Source organism: Pongo pygmaeus, chromosome 1 (genome assembly GCF_028885625.2).
Source record: "Pongo pygmaeus isolate AG05252 chromosome 1, NHGRI_mPonPyg2-v2.0_pri, whole genome shotgun sequence".
Lineage (NCBI taxonomy): Eukaryota > Metazoa > Chordata > Mammalia > Primates > Hominidae > Pongo > Pongo pygmaeus.
In genome coordinates, this window is record NC_072373.2 from 108373585 (window position 1) to 108396931 (window position 23347).

The 23347-nt window shown below is 39.9% G+C and overlaps 1 protein-coding gene and 1 long non-coding RNA gene across 2 annotated transcripts in view; both read left to right on the plus strand.

Annotated features, from left to right (window-relative positions):
* The window catches only part of LOC134739492 (uncharacterized), a 33010-nt gene extending 14795 nt beyond the window's left edge, over positions 1 to 18215 (plus strand). The window contains exons 2-3 of the long non-coding RNA XR_010126186.1: positions 1158 to 1300; positions 18008 to 18215. This is a non-coding gene — a long non-coding RNA (uncharacterized LOC134739492). The remainder of the gene's footprint in view (positions 1 to 1157; positions 1301 to 18007) is intronic.
* The window catches only part of LOC129015142 (neuroblastoma breakpoint family member 11-like), a 2260169-nt gene that overhangs the window by 1424442 nt on the left and 812380 nt on the right, over positions 1 to 23347 (plus strand).

Sequence of the window (23347 nt, forward strand, 5' to 3'; positions counted from 1 at the left end):
TCCTCCTTTTCCCATTTTCCCCATTTTCACAGATTCTTATGATAAAGTTTTCATTTCTCAAGGAGCCAACGTCACCCCAGACTCACACAAGGGAACACAACTGTGTTATCTTTGTTTGTCTGAAGGAAGGGAAGTCACCAATCCTCCTTTGAACAGGAAATCTTGTGGAAAATAATTGTGAATGTAGAGCACACCTGAGCAGAAAAAAAATGCTGACCAGAACTGTGCAATAATTTTCTTCCATGTTGGAAGAGTTTGACTTACAACTCAGCCATTCTCTGCTACTAATATAAGAGCAAAGTCATGTCAAAAAAGAAGCCAAAAGGAAACAGAATGTTCTCCATTGCAAGAATGACTGAAGTTTCGCCAATTAAACTTCTCCTTAGGCATGAACATAAGTAATAACCTAACACATCCTGAGTACTACTTTGTGCTATGCAGCCTGCTAAACACACTACATGCATTAAGGTTCCCAAAAGTGGAAGTAATGCTCCCAGTATTTGTGCAGGATAAAAAGAAAATATTAAATTATTTGTTTTTGTTTATTTTGTAACCTTATTATTTAATTTACATTTTTTGCATTTTATTATTTACATCATACTGTATATAGTATATCGGTACCTATATAAAATAAATATATACTCGCACACACATATATGTTGAGAGCATACAAATAGCAGTTTCAGCTCAGTTTATTTTTAATTGATGAGAAAGGATTATTATTATTATTGTTAGTTATCATTATTCCTGTTTACAGAAAAGGAAACTGAGGCTTAAAGAGGTTAAAAGGACTTACCCAAAGTGTCAAAGTTGGTAAATGGCAGAGCTGGAATTCAAAGAGTCTGATTCCAAAGTCTATATAGTCCGGCGTGATCATTAAAAGAATTCCTTGTGTTCAAAGACTGGTGCTTGAAAACCAAGCTCATTTGTGCCTGCAGAAATGCCAACCTCTAGGGTAGAAGAAATGTCATACTTTGATCATCTTCCACACTGAATTAGGAGGAAAAGCAGAAGAAAAGAAACTGAGGGTACCAATGCCAGACAGTTGCTAGGTAGCAAATGGAAAAGAATTTAAAGAAAGTGAAAATCAAAGGAAAATATCACAACGTTTGGTTGACACCCTATTCCTCACCCAGCCCCTTAATGTCTTTCTACAGAAATCAGATTCCTGGTGCAGGCAGTTCATTGCTTGAACATGCAGTAATGGACACATCCAGATTCCTAACACCGGGGAGTTCAGAGGCAATCAACATGGACTGAGACACTTAAGCTTCATCTTGTGCTGATTGAGCACTGAGGGGTATGTATCCCCATGCGGTCCCTAAGAGCTACACCCACGGGAGAAACATTTTATGTTGTTCAAAATACTTGGCACTATGGTTGTTATCTTCAATTTTCTTAACCAGTAATGAGTGATCCTAGTAAGTGTTAAACCAATATGCACTAGGCTCTCTGTAGGATATTCATTATAGAAGGCTTTGAAGCTGAGGAAGAAGTTTAGAGTTTAGGGAAAATTTTTAAAACAACTCTATATTATAGGCATTTTAAAAAATAAGTGCAATGGAATCCTTTAGAAGTAACCAAGTTTCTCAGGATATCTTTGAGGCAGTAATAAAGATTTAAGTTTTTAAAATCACTATCAAACCCCTTTGTTCAACATTTGCATAAATTCTCAAACAATGGGACTGTTTTCATGTAAATTTCTTTTCAGGGAGATTCCTGCTTTCTGAAGGCAGTGTAACTGTAGCTGAGTTATATAAAGTGACATTTTATTGCCTCCTGTGGAAGATGCTTTGCACTAATGATCTGAAATCTGATGTCTCAAGCTAGGAATTAGATGATCTGTGGCTCAAAGTGTGAAAAGAGAAAGTGAGGCCTTTATGTTTTAGTTAATTACTTCTGGCTAAAATGTGGGGAGCGCTCCCTGGACCTTCTGGGACTCCTGGAATCCAGAAACCCGTCTACAAAACCTAAAGGATTGAAGCAGTTGACCTCATCACAGGAGTGACCACAGGGGGAAAAAAAAGTGATTCACAAATCCAAGCCTGATTTCAGTGAGAAATTTTTCTGTTTCATAAATCTGCCTTTTTTCTCTAACTGCCCTTGCCACCTAGCAAGCCAGGAACAGAGAGACCAAAAATCAGCATAAATATGGAATATGCAGTCGGAAATGTGGAAATAGGCTTGCTACCCAGGGACAACAAAGCTTGCACCCCTCTGGGGCTTCACTGTGAAAAAGAAACAACTCTGCTTGTTTTGTCTTATTTTCCCAGCTATTTCTATTTGAAAAATACAGTAAATCAATTAATCAATTTTTCTCTCCCTACTATCCACGCCCCCTCATTTCTCCAGTTCTCTAATTCTCTAATTCCTGAGTTCTCTAATTCCTGAGTACTCCTAGGGGAGTTCAGCTTACTACAAGAGAATTTTTTTGTGGCAGTTCTCAAACTCCATATTCCATTTGCAGAATACTGTTCCTTAATTTTGTTTGAGTTTCAAAGAGAAAAAGCTCATACCAATTTAGATTACCCACAATCCTCAATGCACATCGAACAAAGTTGTCATTCCTAACGGCAAAGTTCAGGATATAACTGTGTTAGTTAATTTAATCATTTACCATGAAATACCAGGTGTCTTAATCTTATATATAGTTCTTAAGTTGGCTGCATATTTTTGTGCAGTTGAATACTGACCCTACATGAAGAATACAAGAATTTTGTTTTTAAGTAAATGTTGTTAGAAATAAAATGTTTCTACTGGAAAAAAAATATATGTTATTAGAAGCACTGTGAACTTTACTCCAATGCTTGAAGAGCGACCACTCCAGCAAGCCTGGCTTACGTTGGTGGCATTCTGCCCTGCCACTACCTCCAGCATATCCACAGACCTTTATTTTTATTATTTTATGACCACATGCAGGATTCTGGTTCCAAGGACTCCATTTGGACTTAGGAAAAGTAGAAGAGTACTCTGAAAACTGGACGTCGGGAAGTGATGAACTGGCATTGCACCCCAACAACACACTCTGCTTGTGGGCCTTACTCTCCAGATACCTGATGTATTACTGGAGAAGCAAATGCAACAAGGCAAAGATGTCTTCATTTTCTGTCAAAGCAAGGCCTCAACTATGGTGTCATTGAGGCCCTGAATCTCCGCAGCCAGCCGGTCAGACCCCATCAACAGCTGCAGCAAGTAGGGCTGAGGAGGGGAATGGGAGGGGATAGGAGCCAATGAGGGCTGAGCCTGCAGCTCTGTGTGTGACTGGAGCAGAGAGAGAGACGAGGGCCAGAGGAAACCCCAGCAGCAAGGGAAAAACAGATTGACTCTCAGTGACTCATTTAGCTCCTGGGTTTGATAGATCTCTCCCCTGCTGGCAATTTGGCTCTGCATCAATAATTCGAATACCGGGCTGAACAGCTTCAAATAATTAGGGGGAAAAATCTGCAAAACTGCTAGCCATCCAGTTCTTTACTCTGTGCTGAAAGACACAGTACAAATGACATCTAGGTTATTAAATATGAAGTCACTGGATTTGCTGGCCATTTGGTCCAAAAGCAGAAAACTGGATAAAACTCAAATTTATAATTTAGTGTAGATAGCCTGTTTGTCCTTGAGGCAATCCATGAATTTTGGCTGGGCAGGCGCTGTGAATGTGGAAGTAATGTTGGGGGGAAGGGGGATGAACAAGGTTTGTTTCCCCCGCCCCCACTCGGCTTACACCCCCTGGGGAAAAAAAAAAGAAAATGTCAATAAAGACTGTGAATGTGAAGAGAAATGGAATCTGAGCCCAGAGTTTAGTAGCTGGCAGTTTAAACTTTATATACTTTAGGTCGACAGGCGTCTGGATTTCCTGTACTTTATATCCAATGTACAAAAACGGAAGCAACAGGCTCATTTGGTATCAGTAAAGGTCAGTTAAAATTATAGAGACATTCTTTGGAGCAAATCTCCAGTCTTGTATTTGCATATTTATGAACTAGAGATTAAGACAGGCCATTCCACTTATTAGAGCAGTGCTGCTATAGTTAATAGTCTGTCAGCATTCCCATTATAATTCCCGTTTTTCAGTGTTTTAATATCTCAGCTGTTAGAAATCATATCAGGCTGAAAAGTGGTCTTCAGCCTCTCAGGCCTTGGCAGGGTGAGCTGGTAGTGGTGGTGGTGATGGGGCTTGGGAAACCAACAAAGACATTTAAATCAAGCCAACTGTTTTTACATTGGATATTAACAGTAAATATGAAATCAGAGATTTTGAGGGGAGTTGGTGAATTCTTCTTCTCCCTCAACCCCCCGACCCCACCCCCGCCAAATTATCTTTCCCCTGTCTTATCCTTGTCAGTATCAGGGCTTTCACTCTCTATTTAAAGGGAAGTCTCTGGGATTTTAGGGCAAAGATCCAAAGTTTTGGCTTGGCAAAATAGTTTTCCTCACTTCATTGGAATTGTGGGGGTAGGGGAGAGCATCAGAGTAAAGCAAAGATGTTGAAGAAATTCATTCATTCATTCATTCATAAAGAATTGGCTCATGCAATCATGGAGGCTGGTAAGTCCAAAATCTGCAGGTTAGGTGGGCAGGCTGGAGACTCAAGGAAGAGCTGATGTTGCAGTTTGAGTCCAAAGACAGTCTGCTGGCAGAATCCTCTTCCTCAGTGGAGGTCAGCCTTTTCCTTATGACCTTCAACTGATTGGATGAGGTCCATTCACATTATGGCACATAACATTAACCATCGCAGAGGCTAAGCTGCTTTACTCAGTCTATGATTTAAATGTTAATCTCTTCTAAAAAATACCTTTGCAGAATATCCAGACATCTTTGACCAAATATCTGGGTACCAGGGCCTAGCCAAGTCTCACATAAAATTAATCATTGCAGGGACCATATTTTAAAGATCTCGTATACATCAAATCCTGGGCTTGGCCTTGGAGACAAAAGATTAATGACACACTCCTTGTCCTCAAGAAACTTATGCTCTACCATCACACTGGTACCAAGTTTTCACAATAAAATTACAGACTCAATATCTGGTTCCATGCTTTGCTTTCTCTTTTTGGCAACTTGGGATATCCCCTGCACAGAGGCACAATTGTGAGCGTGCTTAGCTGCATTCTCAAGAGAAGGCACTGCTATCTAGGGACTCCTTATCACATAGGAAGACAGCCTACTCTTTCCAAACCAAATTCTTGTAAATTCACCTGACAGTAACCTGCCAAGTAACTCAGTGATATTGAAAGCTCCCTTGGGATTTGAGGAGAAATTGGAAAAAGAGAAAAGAGGAAGCAGCTTGCTTTCTCAAGTCATTCATTCAAAAAAAAAATGAGTATTGGCTCCCGTTATATGGCTCCTTGATATGTTTTAGAAGCCACACAAATGCATCCTCAACTGGACAACCATAGACCAGGTTGAAAAATTCCTACACTACCTGGCGGAGTTTCCAGCCCCTCTACAGAACTGCACACCTATGCAAAACCTTCATCAGAAGAGAATCTTAAGGGATAGTCTGACACTAGGGAATCCCAATGTGTATAACCAGTGGTCCTTGCTATCTGACTCCGAGAGCTACACTGAGTAATAGAAGCAACTCTCCTTGCCCTGTCTTCTAGGTTTCTATTATACTTGGAGTAGGTAAGCTTTATTTTATTTGCTCAAGATATGTCACACCCCTGGACACACAGAATAAAAATTCAGTCCTCCCAGAGAGGCAGAGAATATCATCACTGTATCACTCCATTTTACTTTATTGAAAACCTTAAAAGTAAATATAAAAGGACAAATTACAGTGCTGCTATTGTTGCTTGCTGTCTGGGAAAAAAAGAAATGTTGGATAAGAAGGTCAAAATGTGCCAATTCAATCCCCTGAGAATGGTCACCTAATCTTCTATCAAGAGATGTGACATACCATCTAAAGAACGGCTGCCCAGCCGGGTGCAGTGGGTCACACCTGTAATCCCAGGACTTTGGAAGGCTGAGGCAGGCAGATTCCTTGAACTCAGGAGTTCAAGACCAGACTGGGCAACATGGTAAAACCCCATCTCTACCAAAAATACAAAAAAAAAAATAGCTGGGCATGGTGGTGCATGCCTGTGGTCCCAGCTACCTGGGAGGCTGAGGTGGGAGGATCACCTGAGCCCCAGGGGTGGAGGTTGCAGTGACCTGAGATTGCACCATTGCACTTTAGCCTGGGTGACAGAGTGAGACCCTGTCTCAAAAATAAATAAAGAAAGAATGACTGCCCTCAATTCCTTGGAGCTTAACTCTGCTTTACTTCTGCCCTTTCGATTCTCTGTGAAATGAACAGGACTTATGTAATTGCTTTCAGCAGCATCTTTGAATTACAATTACATAATAAGACACTCACCAGGATGTGTGTAATGGTGTAATAACAGCATGCCTCACTGTGCTAGGCTGGTGGCCAATAACCACCTAGTCATGCTATTGTATTATAAGAACATATGCCCTCAAGGCATGTTGAAATTATTCTGGGGATCTCTAAAGGAAAGCTGACTGATCAAAAGAGAACCCCAACTTAAAAAGCTATAAAATAAATAATTTTTAAAAATCTGATAGTAATCCCGACAAGAAACAAAAAAATTACACCTACCCTAAAAAAAAAAAAACCCTATAGTGTGAAATCAAAATCAGTGTTGTGTAATAATTCACTTACATCACCAGAGGATTTAAGATGACAGAGTGTTAATAAGGAAAAAACAAGAAGCTGGCCAGAAGTCAGGTGTCGTGATGCCCTCTTCATAGTTGGTCAGAGTGAAGACTACAGAGGAGTTATGTCTCAACCCAGAAAGTTCTAGCTTCTTTGGAGCCTACTCCTTCCCAAGAAAATGACACCCCAAAGGCTCTATAAACTTTCCACACTTTGAACTTCCGTGTTGTTCTCATAGTCATCAGATCAAAAAATAATCTCAAAAATGTGAGATCAGACTTTTGCAGTTGAACCTCCCCAAGGATATTTTCCTTACAGTAAAAGTATGTGCTAGGATGAAGTGTCCACACTTTATTCTTACAGCACAAGATACGTATATGTTATATATATAGTATGTGTACATACGTTTCAATACCTAATTTTTCTGTATACGCAAACTACATTTCCATCTCTTCCACTCTTCTAACTCATTTGGCAGGAAAAAAACCTCACGCATCAAAAATAAGGCAGTATGAGATGAGGGGAGAGATGGGAGAGACACTTCTGCAATTTATAAAATATTAGTTTGTCACTTCTTAGATAAGGTTGTATCAATACAAGTTATCATATCAAGGTAAACATAAATGTACATGTGTAATATACTTCTAATTCACAATTGATGTTTTGTTTTTTCCTTATGCTATTAGAGCCTTAAAATATAGAAGTTTTGATCATTTCTATAATGGGCTGAATTATGTCTCCCCTCTCCCCTAGATTCATATGTTGAAGTCCCAACCCCCAGTGCCTGAGAATATAACTGTATGAGGAGATAAAGTCTTTGAAGAAGTAATATATTAAGAGGAGGTTATTCAGGTGGGCCCTAATCCAATATGACTGGTGATATGGTTTGGCTGTATATCCACCCAAATCTCATCTTGAATTGTAGCTCCCATAATTCCCACATGTTGTGGGAGAGACCTGGTGAGAGATAATTGAATCATGGAGGTGGTTTACCTCATAATGTTCTTTTTTTTTTTTTTTTTTTTTGAGATGGAGTCTCACTCTGCCACCCAGGCTGGAGTGCAGTGGTGCAATCTTAGCTGGCTGCAACCTCCACCTCCTGGGTTCAAGCAATTCTCCTGCCTCAGCCTCCCGAGTAGCAGAGATTACATGCACACGCCACCACACCCAGGTAATTTTTGTGTTTTTGTAGAGATGGAGTTCCACTATGTTGGCCAGGCTGGTCTTGAACTCCTGACCTCAAGTGATCCACATGTCTCTACCTCCCAAATTGTTGGGATTACAGGCGTGAACCACCATGCCTGGCCCTCATACTATTCTTGTGGTAGCGAATAAGTCTCACAGGATTTGATAGTTGTATAAGGGGAAACCCCTTTTGCTTGGCTCTCATTTTCTTCTCTTGCCTGCTGCCATCTATGTAAGACATGACTTTGCTCCTCCTTGCCCTCTGCCATGATTTGAGGCCTCCCCAGCCATGTGGAACTGTGAGTCCATTAAACCTCTTTCCTTTATAAATTACCCAGTCTCGGGTATGTCTTTATTAGCAGCGTGAGAACAGACTAATTCAACTGATGTCCTTATAAGAAGAGGAAATTTGGACACAAACATGTACAAAGGGAAGACTGTGAAGACCCAGGTGGAAGATGGCCATCCACAAGCCAAGGGGAAAGTCCCCAGAGGAAACCAAACCTACAGACACCTTGATCTTGGACTTCTAGCCTCCAAAGTTGTGAGGAAATAAATGTTGTTTAAGCCACCTAGTCTGTAGTAGTTCGTTATGGCAGTACACATTTATTACATCATTATATCAACTGCACATTTATTACATCAACAAACTTTTTTTTAACAATGCTGAGTATAAGGAATGAGAATAGAATGGAGAGGAAAACAAGGTCCATGTCGTTGTAGGGCTTACAGTCACCAAAAAATAATTTTGACAGGACATGCATGGGAAAGACAGCAAATATGGTTGTGGGTTTTAATCTATTATGTATGTGGCATTTCCAAAATGCCATATGTAAGCTGATTTTAAATATTTTCAGTGATCTTAAAGGACATCAACTGAGTATTTCAGTCGCCTGAACAATCAAAAGTATTCAATGATTCAACAAATGACCTGCAACTAATGACTCAATCTAAATCCAATCTAAACTCCCATTGAGTTAAATTTGAGCAAGTACCTACAGAATTATTGGTACCTCTCCGCAGGGTGCTGGACTGGCTCTCACCCACTTCAGTTATGCACATCTCTTCCCAACTTCATGTTCAGTAATACCAGATGAGTTGCTTGAAATCAGCACCCCTCACACTGCCCCCTGAAGGCTCCACTTCAAGTCTGCCCTCCTCTGGAGCCTGTTGTTAAACCTTTGCCAGCACGCCATTAGTCAGGGTGCACCCCAATCAACAAGACAGCTTAAAGACATTTAGAAAGCAAAACCATGACAGAAAATGTCAAAGGGGAAGAGAGGGATACACAAATATGGAAATAAAATAATAAAGTGGAAGATTCTGATGTATTAAACTAGAGCAGCAGTTCTCAAATGTTATGGTCTGTATCCAAATCACCCAGGGATGTAGGGTGGGGCCAGGGAATTGAATTTCTAACAAGTTCCCTGGCTATCCCACTGCACTAGACCATCGATATGGCTTTTTCTCCTAACACCAGTTCATCTCCTGTGCTTACCACCTGGTTGAGGAGGGGTGGAAGTGCATGGCAGGTGTGGCTAATGCCATTGGATTGGCAGCTCTTGGTAAAGGAAATCGATGGCCATGTATAAACAACGTTTAAGCTGAAGTCCAGTGAAATGGTCCCTGGGGACCCACAAGCTGCTCATAGCCAGGGAGACAGCACTGCCCAATGTTGCCCCCACCATGGAAAAAAATACATGCCAAACACCTTCATCTAGCCCTGAAGGTATTTTTACTAGGCCTATGTAGAAGGTGGTTTGGCTAAAACAGCTTAAGTTGGCATATGCAGAAAGACACAATCTTAGAGCCACAGTGAATTATTTGTTTGGAAGGCAGGACCCTATTAAGACACTGGATGTTGCCTTATCCATATCTGGATCACCACAGTGCAAACCATGCCCCTGGAGACAGAAATCTACAAGCCACAAAGACAGGGAGAAAGCTAACATGACATTACTGGGAAGGTGAGTATACAGTAATTAGATCTCACAAAATAAGGATGACAGAAGAATTCCATTGTGTTCACATTTCTTACCCTCTGTAATGTTGAAGATCTGAAATTTGGTTGTAAATACATTGGTAACTTTTTTTTCCAAATTACATTCCCAAGAAACAGATAAAAACTGAACACAGGTTGAAGTTTGGCTGTTGTATAAATATGCAGTTACTGAAAGCACTGGCGATAACACTGTCAGAAGTGAAAAATTAGAGATGATTAATAAGAAATTGTTGAAAGAAATGGTTCTTGCCAAACAAAACATCAATGAGATTGAAAACAATTTTCATTGACAAAACATGTGCCTGTTGGGCATTCCAGAGGAATGTGATGGGAATAAATTTGACTGAACCTTTAAAAGAGTTTTTACTTGTTGGGTCAAATCTTTCTGCTAAATCCCTCAGTGTCAAAATGCTGTTTTGCCTTTCCTACCTGCTCTGGGCATACCCCGTCACAAACTATGTTGTGTGAATCTGAGGACTGCTTTAGAAATGAGTTCCCAAATTGCTTAAGAAATAGTTCAGGCTGTAATTCTGAAAAGCCTTCTGCTTACTCAGGTCCTGTGGGGGGAGTTTAGCCAATAAAGGAAAGAAAGAAAGAAAGAAATTAAACTCAAAAGCAAACTTTGGAACCACGACAAACATGGAAGCCATGTGTATACCATGTTGTCAGCATTTCCTGAAGAAGCTGTGTGTGGGCTTCAGGGAGGGCTCTGGGATGATAATCTGGAAATGATGAAGAATTCTTTTATGCATTTTATTGTAGTACAGGTCTAATGAAAGTTAAGTATTATAAATGTTAATAGTGCATTAATTGTAAGTTAAAACAATAATTTGATACTATTTTTCCAACCACAAATTGGCAAAAAAAAATTTAAAAGTGAGAACATAGGGTTTGGTAATGAAATAGGAAAATGGGTGAACACTCAAATACAGTTTGTGGAAATATAAATTGATAGAACATTTTCCAGGGACAACTTGGCAGTATCTATCAAGATTCCAAATATACCCATCCTATGAGGCAGCAGAATGCATATGCGTTAAGGACAGACTCTGGATTCAGAGATCCTGGATTCCAATCCTGGCTCTACCAATTAGAACCATGAGATCTCAAACAAGTTGCTTAACCTCTCTGAGCCTAAGTTTATCATCTGAAAAACTGAGATAATAATAGTATCTGTAACTCATGGGGTTGTCATGGGAATTTTAAAAGTTGATATTTGTAAAGTGTTTACACTGGTGCCTGGCATATAGCAAGTGCCTGGAACCCTAATTCAAGGAAAACATTCTATAAAACTTCTAGCCAAATGTCTAAGTTCAGTACAACATGGCTTCTCACAACATATAAATGGAGACTAACTCTAGATGTCCAACACTGAGAAAATATGTAAATAAATGATAGTACATCAGTGTGATTGAATAGTTTATAGCCCTTTAAAGAGTGAGGTAGGCTGGGCGCGGTGGCTCACGCCTGTAATCCCAACACTTTGTGAGGCCGAGGCGGGCGGATCACGAGGTCAGGAAATCGAGACCGTCCTGGCTAACACGGTGAAACCCCGTCTCTACTAAAAAATAGAAAAAATTAGCCGGGTGTGGTGGAGGGCGTCTGTAGTCCCAGCTACTTGTGAAGCTGAGGTGAGGCAGGAGAATGGCGTGAACCTGGGAGGCGGAGCTTGCAGTGAGCCAAGATCGTGCCACTGCACTCCAGCCTGGGTGACAAAGTGAGACTCCGTCTCAAAAAAAAAAAGAGTGAGGTAGAGCTATGTGTACCCCAAGAACAACATAGTGCTGAGTACAAAAACAAACTGTAAAACAGCATGTTCAGTAGAATCTCATTATTATAAAAGTGAAGTTTGTGTGTGTGTGTGTGTATGTGTACCTGAAAAGACATATACCATACTTCCAGTGATCACCTCTGAGGAGTGAGATTAGAGCAGCGAAGAGACTTTCAATTCTTACTTTATACACTTCTGTATTGTTTGAACCTTTGAAAATGAACTGAAATTACTTTTATAATTAAAAAAGCTTTTAAATCACTAGTCTGAGCATAGTTTAGATTTAAATACTTATTCTTTCTCTCTTTTTTTTTTAAGATTCAGATTCATAGGCATGGGATGAATGCTACTGTTATCATTGACATAGATGACCAGCCAGGAAATAAGATTGTATGAATAGTCCATTTAGTTAAATGTTTTGGCCACTTAGATCTATGTGAATGTGAGCATAAAATGTGGAAACACTTAGGAAATAAGCTTTCGTCGTACAGTATAATGGGGGTAATGAGATTCGGTCAATCTGTCAGAGATTTAAACCTACCCGATCCTAAAGAAAAACAAGCCTAAAATATTTCAAATGTGAGGTTATATTAAAAACCACAGTTTCAAACTGTGAAGCTAAACAAATCAGTTGTTTCAGTTTATTTTCTCAGGGAAAGCACAGTGTAATACTTGAAGGACTTGAAGGAGAACCAGAAGGAGGGGTAGCATTCCCAGCAGCTAGTACTTTCATCCAACACCAGGGCTTTCATTGGCCAAATTATTTTCAAAGATACTGACTGACCGAAGCACTTCTGCAATAAAAGTATCTCTGTGTTAGTCAATGGAATGGGGGAATGTTAAAATTGAAAGAGGCCTTTGAGACCAGCAAGGTCAGTGTCCACATTTCGCAGAAGAGGACACTGAGTTCTGGAAAGATCATGGGACTTCGTAACAAAAACAAACTACAGCTTAGGTCAACTGACCATCGGTATAGTATGCCTTCTAATACACTACTGTCCTCACACTTTTTGTATTTTAACGTAATGGCTTTAAAATGCACATGGGAAAAATAAATATAAACTATAATATAGAACACAAAAGCTCCCAGAGAAGAGCTTACTTCCTATTCTTGTACTCCAAGTCCCAGTTCCTCTCCTCAGATATGACCACTGTGCTCCTCAGATATGACCACTGTGCTTTTTGTTTTGGTTTGGTTTTGGTTTTTGAGACAAGTCTCACTCTGTTGCCTAGGCTGGAGTGCAGTAGTGTGATCGTGGCTCACTGCAGCCTCCACTTCCTGGACTCAAGCAATCCTCCCAGGTCAGCCTCCTGCATAGTTGGGAGTACAGGCGTGCACCACTATGCCCAGCTAATTTTTTGTATATTTTTGTAGAGACAGGATTTCACCATGTTGCCCAGGCTGGTCTTGAACTCCTGGGCTCAAGTGATCTACTCATTTTGGCCTCCCAAAGTGCTGGGATTACACCTATGAGCCACTGTGCCCAGCCTATGACTACCATCAGCAGTTCCTCTGATAGTCTTTCAGAGATACTCTATGAACTTCTAAGCAAGTGTATATATGTGTGCATGTATGTGTGCAGCATATTATGTATACAGTTGACCCTTGAACAACATGGGTTTGAACTGTATGGGTCCACCTATACATGGATTCTTTTCCACCTCTGCCACCCACAAGACAACAAGACCAACCCCTCCTGTTCCTCCTCCTCCTCAGCCTATTCAATGTAAAGATGATGAGGATGAAAACCATTATGATGATCCACTTCCACTTAATGAATAGTAAATGTATTTTCTCTTCCTTATGGTTTCTTAATAACATTTTAAGTTAATTTAAGAATATTGTATATAACACACAAACACACAAAATATGTATGTGTTAATTGACTGTGTATGTTATTAGTAAGGCTTCCAATCCATAGTAGGCTATTGATTTTTAAGTTCTGGGGGAGTCAAAAGTCATACGCAAATTTGCAACTGTGTTGAGGGGGTAGGTGCCCCTAACGACAAATTGTTCAAGGGTCAACTGTCCTATCAAGCTTCTTGTTTATTTCTTTGTTTTCACTTAAATATTTCATGCAAATTATTCCTTATCAATACATGTTAATCTTCTCTCATTCTTTTTAATGGCTGCACATTATTTCATTACATTATAATATATCACAATTTATTTCATCAGTCCCATCTCAATAGATATTTAGACCTTTTTGTCTTTTGTATTACAAACATGCTATTATCAATAAAAAGTACTCATATACACATCTTTAAGCACCTGTCCAAGTATGTGTGGAGTATACATCAGATAAATTCTTAGATGTGGAATTTAGCCAAAGGGTATATTTAATTTTGATAAGCATTGCCAAATTTTTCTCCAAAAAGGTATATTAATTTACACTTCTACAAAGAAAGTATAGTCATTATTTAAGTTTTATTTGTGATTTTTTTCTTCACTTATTAAATGATAAGTTCCTTGAAGAAAGAAACCATAGCTTCTACAACTTGATTCCAATGCCCATGGCCATACATATCATCATTCTTTAACAAATATTGAATGACCAGAACCGTGCCAAAGACTGAAATATAAAAATAGATACATATTATTTCCTATAGTGGTAGACTAGTTATCTCAGAGTAACCCCACTGCTGAGAAAAACTAAAATGAAATTGGGAAATATATTTTTTGAAAACCCACACCTTCCAAAAGCACCAAATAGTTAATCAAATAAGAAATTATCCAGTCGAAATCTAGAAAAAATGAAGCCCCTATATTAAAATCTGTCTGGCGCTAATGAGATTTGCTTATCTGGAAGAAATAACTGTTAAACTGCATTTGCTTAGGGCAGGTGGGTGTCTTTCAGGGCAGAGGAAACAAGACTTAAAGCTCAGGGTCCACCTAAGCTTAAGACTCAGATAAACCACCTGCCACTGTAAGGTAGAACCTAGCAAGGTTATCACTTAAGGGTAAGGGTAAACCAGAATTAAACCAGTCCTTCAAAAGACTTGCAGCCTAGCTTCTCATCATTTGGCTCTTTTAGGGAACCTGAAGCCTTGAACTTAGATTAAGATAGTCCTGCGTTAGTAGCATCTCTAGAATCCTGGCAGAAACAAATTAAAATACTCTCTTGTAAGAGGCACTATCATCTTATGTCTCAAAGTATTCCTAAAATACATTGAATAGCACACAAAGAAAACAAAATGCATAGGAAACAAGATACCATGAGCAAGAACCAGTTAAAACAAGAAGATAGTAGAAACAGATGAACAAAGACTGTTTATCATATATTGGGATTATTAGATACCAACTAGAAAACAACTATGCCTACCAAGCCTTAAAAAAGAAAAAAAAAAAAGGAAAAGAAAGAAAGAAAAGAAAAGCTTCAAAATTTCAGAAAGACACTGAGGGAGAAAAGTGACATAATTTTGAAAACGGGAAATATAATAATAAATTATGAATTAATTGAGTGAGTTTAAGGGCATATTAGACATAGCTGAAGAAAGAATTATTGAACAGAAAAATAAGTCAGAATAAACTTTCCATATTATAGCACAAAGAGACAAAAACATAGAAAATATAGCAGAGAGGATAAGAGAGAGGGGGGACATCCTGAAAAAGTCCAACATATATTTAATTGCAGTTTTAAAAGAGAGAGAAATGGAGCAAAGGCAATATTTAAATTTTTATGGCTAAAATGGCTGAGAACTTTGGAGGACTGACTCACAGAACTTAAGAATCCCATGCAGGATAAAGAAAAAAGAAATCTACACCAAGACTCACCCTGAGATATTGCAGAAAACAAAAGAAAAAGTGAAAAAATCTTTATAGCATCTAGAAAAAAAAATTTTAATTTAAGTTTCTAAAGCACAAAAATAAAAGCCAAAGGAAAAATGGGAATATATTCTCCATGTTCTTATAGAAAATAAAAACTATTATAGGACTTTATAGCCAGCAAAATATTCTTCAACCATGAAAGTAAAATACAGGCATTTTCAGACAAACAAGAATTGAGAGAATTCACAACCAACTGACTTAGGCTAAAGGGTCAGAGACACAGAAAGAATTAAGAACTTTAAAAATGGTAAATATATGGGTAAACATAAATATTGACCTTAAAAGCCATAATATGCATGTCTTACAGAGTGTTAAAATACACAGAATTAAAATTTATAGCAACTACCTGTTGCCAGCCAGAAACTAGGGAGAAAGGGAAGTTTTGTTAAGTTATTCTAAGGTCCTGAACTCTTGACTTCAGGTAATCCATCCACACCCCATCTCCACTAAAAATACAAATATTAGCTGGGTGTGGTGGTGCACACCTGTAATCCCAGCTACTCGGGAAGCTGAGGCAGGAGAATCGCTTGAACCTAGTAGATGGAGGTTGCCATGAGCCGAGATTGCACCATTGCACTCCAGCCTGGGGGACAAGAGCAAATCTCCATCTCAAAAAAAAAAAAAAATTATTCTAAGGTCCTTATACTCATTCCAGAAGGACAGTAAAGGTACTGATTAACATTAGACCACACCTGTAAACCCAGCACTTTGGGAGGCCAGGGTGGGAGGATTGCTTGAGCCTAGAAGTCTGAGACCAGCCTGGGCAATATAGCGGGACCTCGTTGATACAAAAAATAAACCAACAATACTAGCCAGGTGTGGTGGTATGTGCCTGTAGTCCCAGCTACTGGGGAGGCTGAGGTGGGAGAATCATTTAAGCTGGGGAAGTTGAGGATGTAGTGAGCTGTGATTGCATCACTGCACTCCAGTCTGGGCCACAAAGTGAGACCCTGTCTTTAAATTAAAAAAAAAAAAAAAAAGACTTTGCTAAAGAAAGGGTGAATGTTGTGTGATTTCTAGAGCCAGAGAGCCACTGCTCAAAGAATAGAAAAACAGTATATTATTTTCATATCAACAGAAAAGGAAAAAAATAGATGGTAAGAAAAAATAATCAGTTCAAAAGAAAGGCAAAAAAGGTGAGAAAAAGAAACACAGATCTGGTGGACCAAACTAAAAGCACAAAATAAGATGGTTGTTTTTTGGCCGGGTGCGGTGGCTCACGCCTGTAATCCCAGCACTCTGAGAGGCCCAGATGAGCAGATCACTTGAGGCCAGGAGTTCAAGACCATCATGACCAACACAGGGAAACCCTGTCTCTACTAAAAATAGAAAAAATTAGCTGCGGCTGGGCACAGTGGGAGGCCAAGGCAGGCAGATCACTTGAGGTCAGGTGTTCGAGACCAACCTGGCCAACATGGTGAAACCCCATCTCTACTGGGTCGTGTTCATTCTTACTCTCTGTCCCACTTAATATCCCCTCCTGGAGCCCCTGGGGCTGCCAGGTGCTTGTATGTCAGGTGATGCCCCCAGCTGAGGAATAAGGGACCCATGTCCTCAGGAGGAAGGAGGGTCACTTGAGGTAACGAGCACCATCTGGGTCCGTGGAGAGGACACATGGAAGACGTTCAGTGAGTGTCGGGGGATGCATAGTCCCTGACACATGCCCTGATAACTTCGAGTATTTAAACTGATTTCTTCCCACTGATGTCTCTTTTGCTTCTCCATGGATTCCCACACCCCTAGTCAGGACTCACCCCGCTGGCTCCAACACTCTTACCTGCTGGCTTTCCCAGGAGTCCAGAGCACTAACCAGGCTCCAGGCAAGAGGACAGAATGAATGCCTTTTGTTTCATTCTCTAGTGACTTCTCTCTGCTGTCTACTAGGGCATTTGTTTCTCACCATGTCTTCTCTCTCTCATTAGTCTTATTTTTCCAAAATTTTTTCCAATTTCAATGGACTAGATTATAATGTTAGTGATTATAATGTTAATTCAACATCTTCCACATCCCTATGTAATAATTTCTTCCAATAGATTTTTATATATAAATATATGCATTTATGTCATTTGTTATATACATTATGCATATTTGGCATGTATTTTTAATAAAATGTAGATATATGCAATATACCTATCTGTATAATCATTTCATCAATATCCCATGTTTAGTCTTCCCAATTCTTTTCTCTCATATGTTCATTTAACGTTGATTTTGCTTGATTTTTAGAATCTCCTCTCTCCCAAAACACAGCCTGTATCCAGTGTGATTTCCTTGCCTTTGCCTTATCTACCTGGAAGCTATTTGGGTTTATTAATCCTAAATTTTTTGAATATGTTTGTCAGTTGGGATCACCTTTTCTTCCTGGCAATCTTGTCATTACTGGGTGATGCATGAAAAATCAACAATACAGAAAGTACCCAAACGTCTTTCTTGGCTTCCCTTTACCCCTTGGATTTTCTTGTTCAAGGCCGCTTTCCATCTCTGATGTTCCTCTTGGGTGGAAGAGAAAGTCACAGTAAGATCATGGATGACAGTGAACGCTGTTGGGTGTGGTTCCATTTTCAGAGCTGGGTTTAGAGCCTTCCCTTGGAATGAAGAACCCTCCCCAGCTGGAAGGGGATGCTCTTGAAGGCTCAGCTGACAACACACATGGGCATCAAGTCATTGGCCACATTCATGCCTCAAGTGTCCTAAAACCGAAGATGATCAAAAGAAAACTTCCATTCAGCAAGTGGAGACTGGCATGCAGATTCCCCGGCCTGCAAGCTTAGGGTACGAAGGTAATCACATCTGTGGCTCTTAGCTGCACTCACTCCTTATTTCTCTCTGTCTGTGATGACAGCTCCTTCTCCCACGGCTTTTCTCTTCCCTATTTGTTCTCTCCAGCAGCTGCTGTCACGTCTGGTCTAATCTCTGTGTCTCATGGGCTGCCACCCTGCCAGGCTTTCTGGTCCTCATCGCCTGTTCACTCTCTGAACTCTGCTCTGTTCCCACTGCTGCTGTCCTGAGAATCCTTCTCACGGCCGCAGGAGAGCCCAGCTTCCTTGTCCCCTTCCAAGTGCATGGTGTGAGCTGCTAAACACAGGATTCTTTGCCTGGAATCACACAGCTTGAGTAATTTGCCTTTCCTTCCTGCATCCCAAACTCCATTGCCCTTTTCTGCTGGGAGCATTGCTTTAATATGTCATTTATACACAGATTTTTCTCTTGGGACAGCTTTTGAGCAACCCAACTAAGTCAAACTTTAACCCTCACCTTGTACATGGGAATGAGAAGTGTTAAAAATGAGCACTAAGAACCCCAAATCAAAAACTAAATTAGAACCTGGGTCACTTTGAGAGTTCCCTACTAGCCTAGAGTCAGATGTGTCTTCAGCTGTAGATGGGCAAACTTATGCCAACATGGATGAAGTTTCCAGGGACTGTGTCTGCTCCTCATGGAGTCACTTAGCTGACTTTAACTGGAGAACATTTATGACATTCCAAAGAGACCTCAGCCAAAGGTAGACGCAGAGGGCAGGGCAGGACTTTGAACCTGCATAGACCACGAGGTACATTCTCACCTCTCTCCTTTTTATTCACATATCTACTTCTACAAGCTCAGTTAGAATCTAAAACACAACTCAGGTGAATCTTGAGGACAGAGAAATACGAGAGCATTTAGTGAATTAACTTTGAGAAAAGTGAGTCCAGGGGCCAGCTTTATGTCTACACAAGATGATAGACAAGAACCTATCTACAGGACAGACTTTGCCTCAGACCAGCCCAAGTGAGAGATTTAACTGAAATTGTAGAAGAAATACTAAAATCCATAGAGCCACAGAGAATGAAGGCAATCATGAGAGAACTGAGGATAGGAAAGAAAATGATGGGAAATCAGGTTGGTTCATTCACTGTCTCTAAATCCTGCTACCATGAAATAAGCACCTGGTGAGATTTCAATAAAGATGAATGCCTTGAACTGACATCTTGAGATTCTCACTTAAATGGTCTGGGGTGTGATTTGAGCATCAGTACCTCTTAAAAACTTCCATTATATTCTAATATACAACGGAAGATGACAAGGACCACTGGTCTACTCTGACCTCAGGTTTTCAACATGGAGATGACCACATGTGTGGCTACTCCACACAAAAGGCTGAGCATCCATCAGACATTGATGCGATCTGTATTCATCTCTCAATAGTAGAATTTGTAGAATGCAGAAAAAAATCAAAAAGAAAAACAAGAAAATAGGTAGATTAGACCTATAGTCTCTCTACTTAAAGCACACTTGCTTAATTTTAAATACAAGTAAAATAAGAAATAGTCATTATATTGAAACCCAGTATACAGAAAACAATACCTCGTATGTTACACATATTCAAATTTAGTATTTTCTTTTCAATTTTATTTTATTGTATTTTATGTTTTATTTTATTTTATTTTTAAGACAGAGTCTCGCTCTGTCACCCAGGCTGGAGTGCAGTGGTGCAGTCTTGGCTCACTGCAACCTCCGTCTCGCAGCTTCAACAATTCTCATGACTCAGACTCCTGAGTAGCTGGGATTACAGGTGCATGCCACCACACTTGGCTAATTTTTGTATTTTTTTAGTAGAGGCATGGTTTCACCATGTTGGGAAGGCTGGTCTCGAACTCCTGGCCTCAGGTGATCCATCCACCTCGGCCTCCCAAAGATCTGGGATTTAGGCATGAGCCATTATGCCCGGCCTTCTTTTCAATTTTAAAATAAATTTTGCAGTTTACATTTCCACACACTGATTTCAGAGCCCATGAATGGGTTCAGCACTGCAATGTAAAAATTCTGCTTTGCTCAGTTCTTGTCATTCAGCCAAATCCTCAAAGAGAACACGTAGTTCTCACTCAACTAGAGAGAATATAATAATAAGTAAAAACTGAAACTCAGCCGGGCGTGGTGGCTCATGTCTCTTAATTCCAACACTTTGGGAGGCCGAGGAGGGTGGATCACCTGAGGTCAGGAGTTCGAGACCAGCCTGACCAACATGGTGAAACCCTGTCTCTACTAAAAATACAAAAATTAGCCGGGCGTGATGGCACGTGCCTGTAATCCCAGCTACTTGGGAGGCTGAGGCAGGAGAATCGCTTGAGCCCAGAAGGCAGAGGTTGCAGTGAGCTGAGATTGCACCACTACACTCCAGCCTGGGTGACAGAGCAAGACTCTATCTAAAAAAAAAAAAAAGAAATGATAATAATAATTATAAAACTGAAACTCAGGAAGAGATGATATATGAGTACTTTTTAATGCTACCCTTGACGCTGGCATAAAATACTAAAAAGAAATCTTTCCCAACAAACCACTTTGGGAAAAATATAACAGGGAGGAGAGAATGTAATAAAATACAAACTAATCCTTTTCACTTTCTACTTCAGAGTTTTGTCGATCAGATATTGAGAAGATTTCTAGAAATGCCTTAAGATGTAACCAGGTATGGAATCAACTTCAGGGAATTAGGGATAATAAGTTGGTCCATGGTTACAATCACAACTCTTCCTTTGTAATTCCATTTGACTCTTTCCTTTTCCTTTTTTTCTGATCCTTTTTAGAAGAACACATAATATTTCTTTTGTCTTTTTCTCATTTTTTATTTTACCAACAAAACAAGCAGCAGTGACATCATATTTCTTTGTAAAAGCTCATTCCTATCCTAGCCAAGGTGACCCAGCAACCTCTAGTGACTGTCGAGAACTCCAGATTGGAGAATTGACTCTCCCTTCTCGCCAACTTATTGAAAGGGACTTCATGCATGGGTTCTAGTTTCAGGGTTGTCAATAGCAAGTCATGTGGCTTTAGTTAAGTCAGCCCTGTGGCATCACTGCTCCTCTGTTGTAAAAGGAAGAACTGGATGTGGATGTGGTCTGAGGTCCTTCCTGTATCTCACCTCCAGGGTTCTTTCCATGGCCCGCTCACCCTTCCCTAAGAGACGGTGACATGGAGTTGTAAGGGGGTGGGTTTCTCTGCAAAAGGTCTTTTCCTTCTGCAGCCCTCTGTTTCTGAGCTTTCATGGTTGATGCTGAGAACATCCTCACTGAGAGGTGTGAAAAGCCATCACTCTGCTCCAGACAGAAGGAATCAGGAGGAAAGGGGCTGATGTCACCGGCTGCTGGTTGGGCAGAGCTGGGGTCCCTATATCCTTCACCTCAAGCTGACTGGAAGTTCAGGGGCATTTACTTTTCACTTGTGGATGGCACTTGCCTCTTCACCCAGCCTGAGGCTCACCCTTCAGCTCATCCTCCTAGCGGGAGCTCAGTTTGCCCCTGGACTATCACTGCTTAGCAGTCCCTCTAGACTCAGCCATCAGCAGGACCTGACAAAGATGCCCATTTGATCTTTCCTTCTCTGTCTCCTACAGATACTAAATGCTGCTGGAACAATGAAAAGAAAGAACGGATGTCACAAAAAGCATTTTCGTTTGATGAAAAAAACTAAAAGAGCAAAGCAATTGAAAGCTCAAAACAACACAGGAGGGATCCATGGCTAAGGATTGTATTTCAGAACCACTGACTGCTCTTGACAATTGTTAACCCACTAGGCTCCTTTGGTTAGAGAAGCCACAGTCCTGCAGCCTCCACTTGATATCAATACTTAGGAAGACCAAAGCCAGATGGACAAACAGCATTGAGAGGCTTTAGCCCTGCTCCTCTCACTTCCATCCTGTAGACAACAGAGACTTTGCTGGTGCAAAATATGAACAATGCCATGTTCTTGCTAAAAATGCTTAGCTTGAATTTCATAGGAGGTAATCACCAGACAACTGCAGAATGTAGAACACTGAGTAGGACAACTGACCTGTCTCCTTCACACAGTCAATGTCACCACGAATCACACAACAAAAAGGAGAAGAGACATTTTGGGTTCAAAAAAAGTAAAAAGATAATGTAGCTACATTTCTTTAGTTATTTTGAACCAAAAATATCTCCTCATCTTTTTGTTGTTGTCATTGATGGTGGTGACATGGACTTGTTTGTAGAGGACAGGTCAGCTGCCTGGCTCAATGATCTACATTCTGAAGTTGTCCAAAAATGCCTTCATGATTAAATTCAGCCTAAACATTTTGCCAGGAACACTGCAGAGTCACTCCTGAGAGTTTCCTACCTCAGCCCATCTGCAGGCAGAGAAGGTCCAGTTTGTCCATCACCATTATCGTGATACTAGGACTGTCACTTGGTTAAGGAGGAATCTAGAAGACCTGTCCCTTTTAGAGACACCTTATTTTTAATGAAATAATTGGGAAAGTGGTTTTTAAAAGTATAAATGTCCTGTATTCTAATGATCATCCTCTAAATATTTTATCATTCACTAATCATCCCTGCCTGTGTCAATTATTATATTCATATCTCTACACTGGAAATTTTCTATTTCAGTTTTTACTATATCCTTGTTTTTGCTAGTTTCTGTTGTTGAAAAAAAAATTTCCTACCTGGGTTTTAATTTTTGTCCACAGTTAACTTTAATCCATACAACTAAAATTTTTTGTCTATCACTTTGGACTGGTGAATTGTTTTTTTACATTCAATGTTATAATCTTTTATTATGTTGATTGGTTTTGGTAGGTAATGATGCGAATTAATAAAAACATTTTTATTTCCGTGTTTATTTTCTAAACTCTTCCACATTGTAGGCTATGTTTACCATATGTAGCAGATTGTATTTACTACATTTTTTTGTTCTAGTTATTTGTATTCTCTGATAGTGTGCGTGTTTGTCTGTGTATGCCTTTGGCATTTAGGAAGGGTTATATAGGTCAAGTTTAATCTTGCGCTAAAATGTTCTTGACAGCTTTTCCCCTTTGAACTAGACACACTTCTAATATTTGGTTTATATGTTTTAAATTATAATTTTCTCTTTTTTTTTGTTTTTGTTTTTTTGAGACAGAGTCTCGCTCTG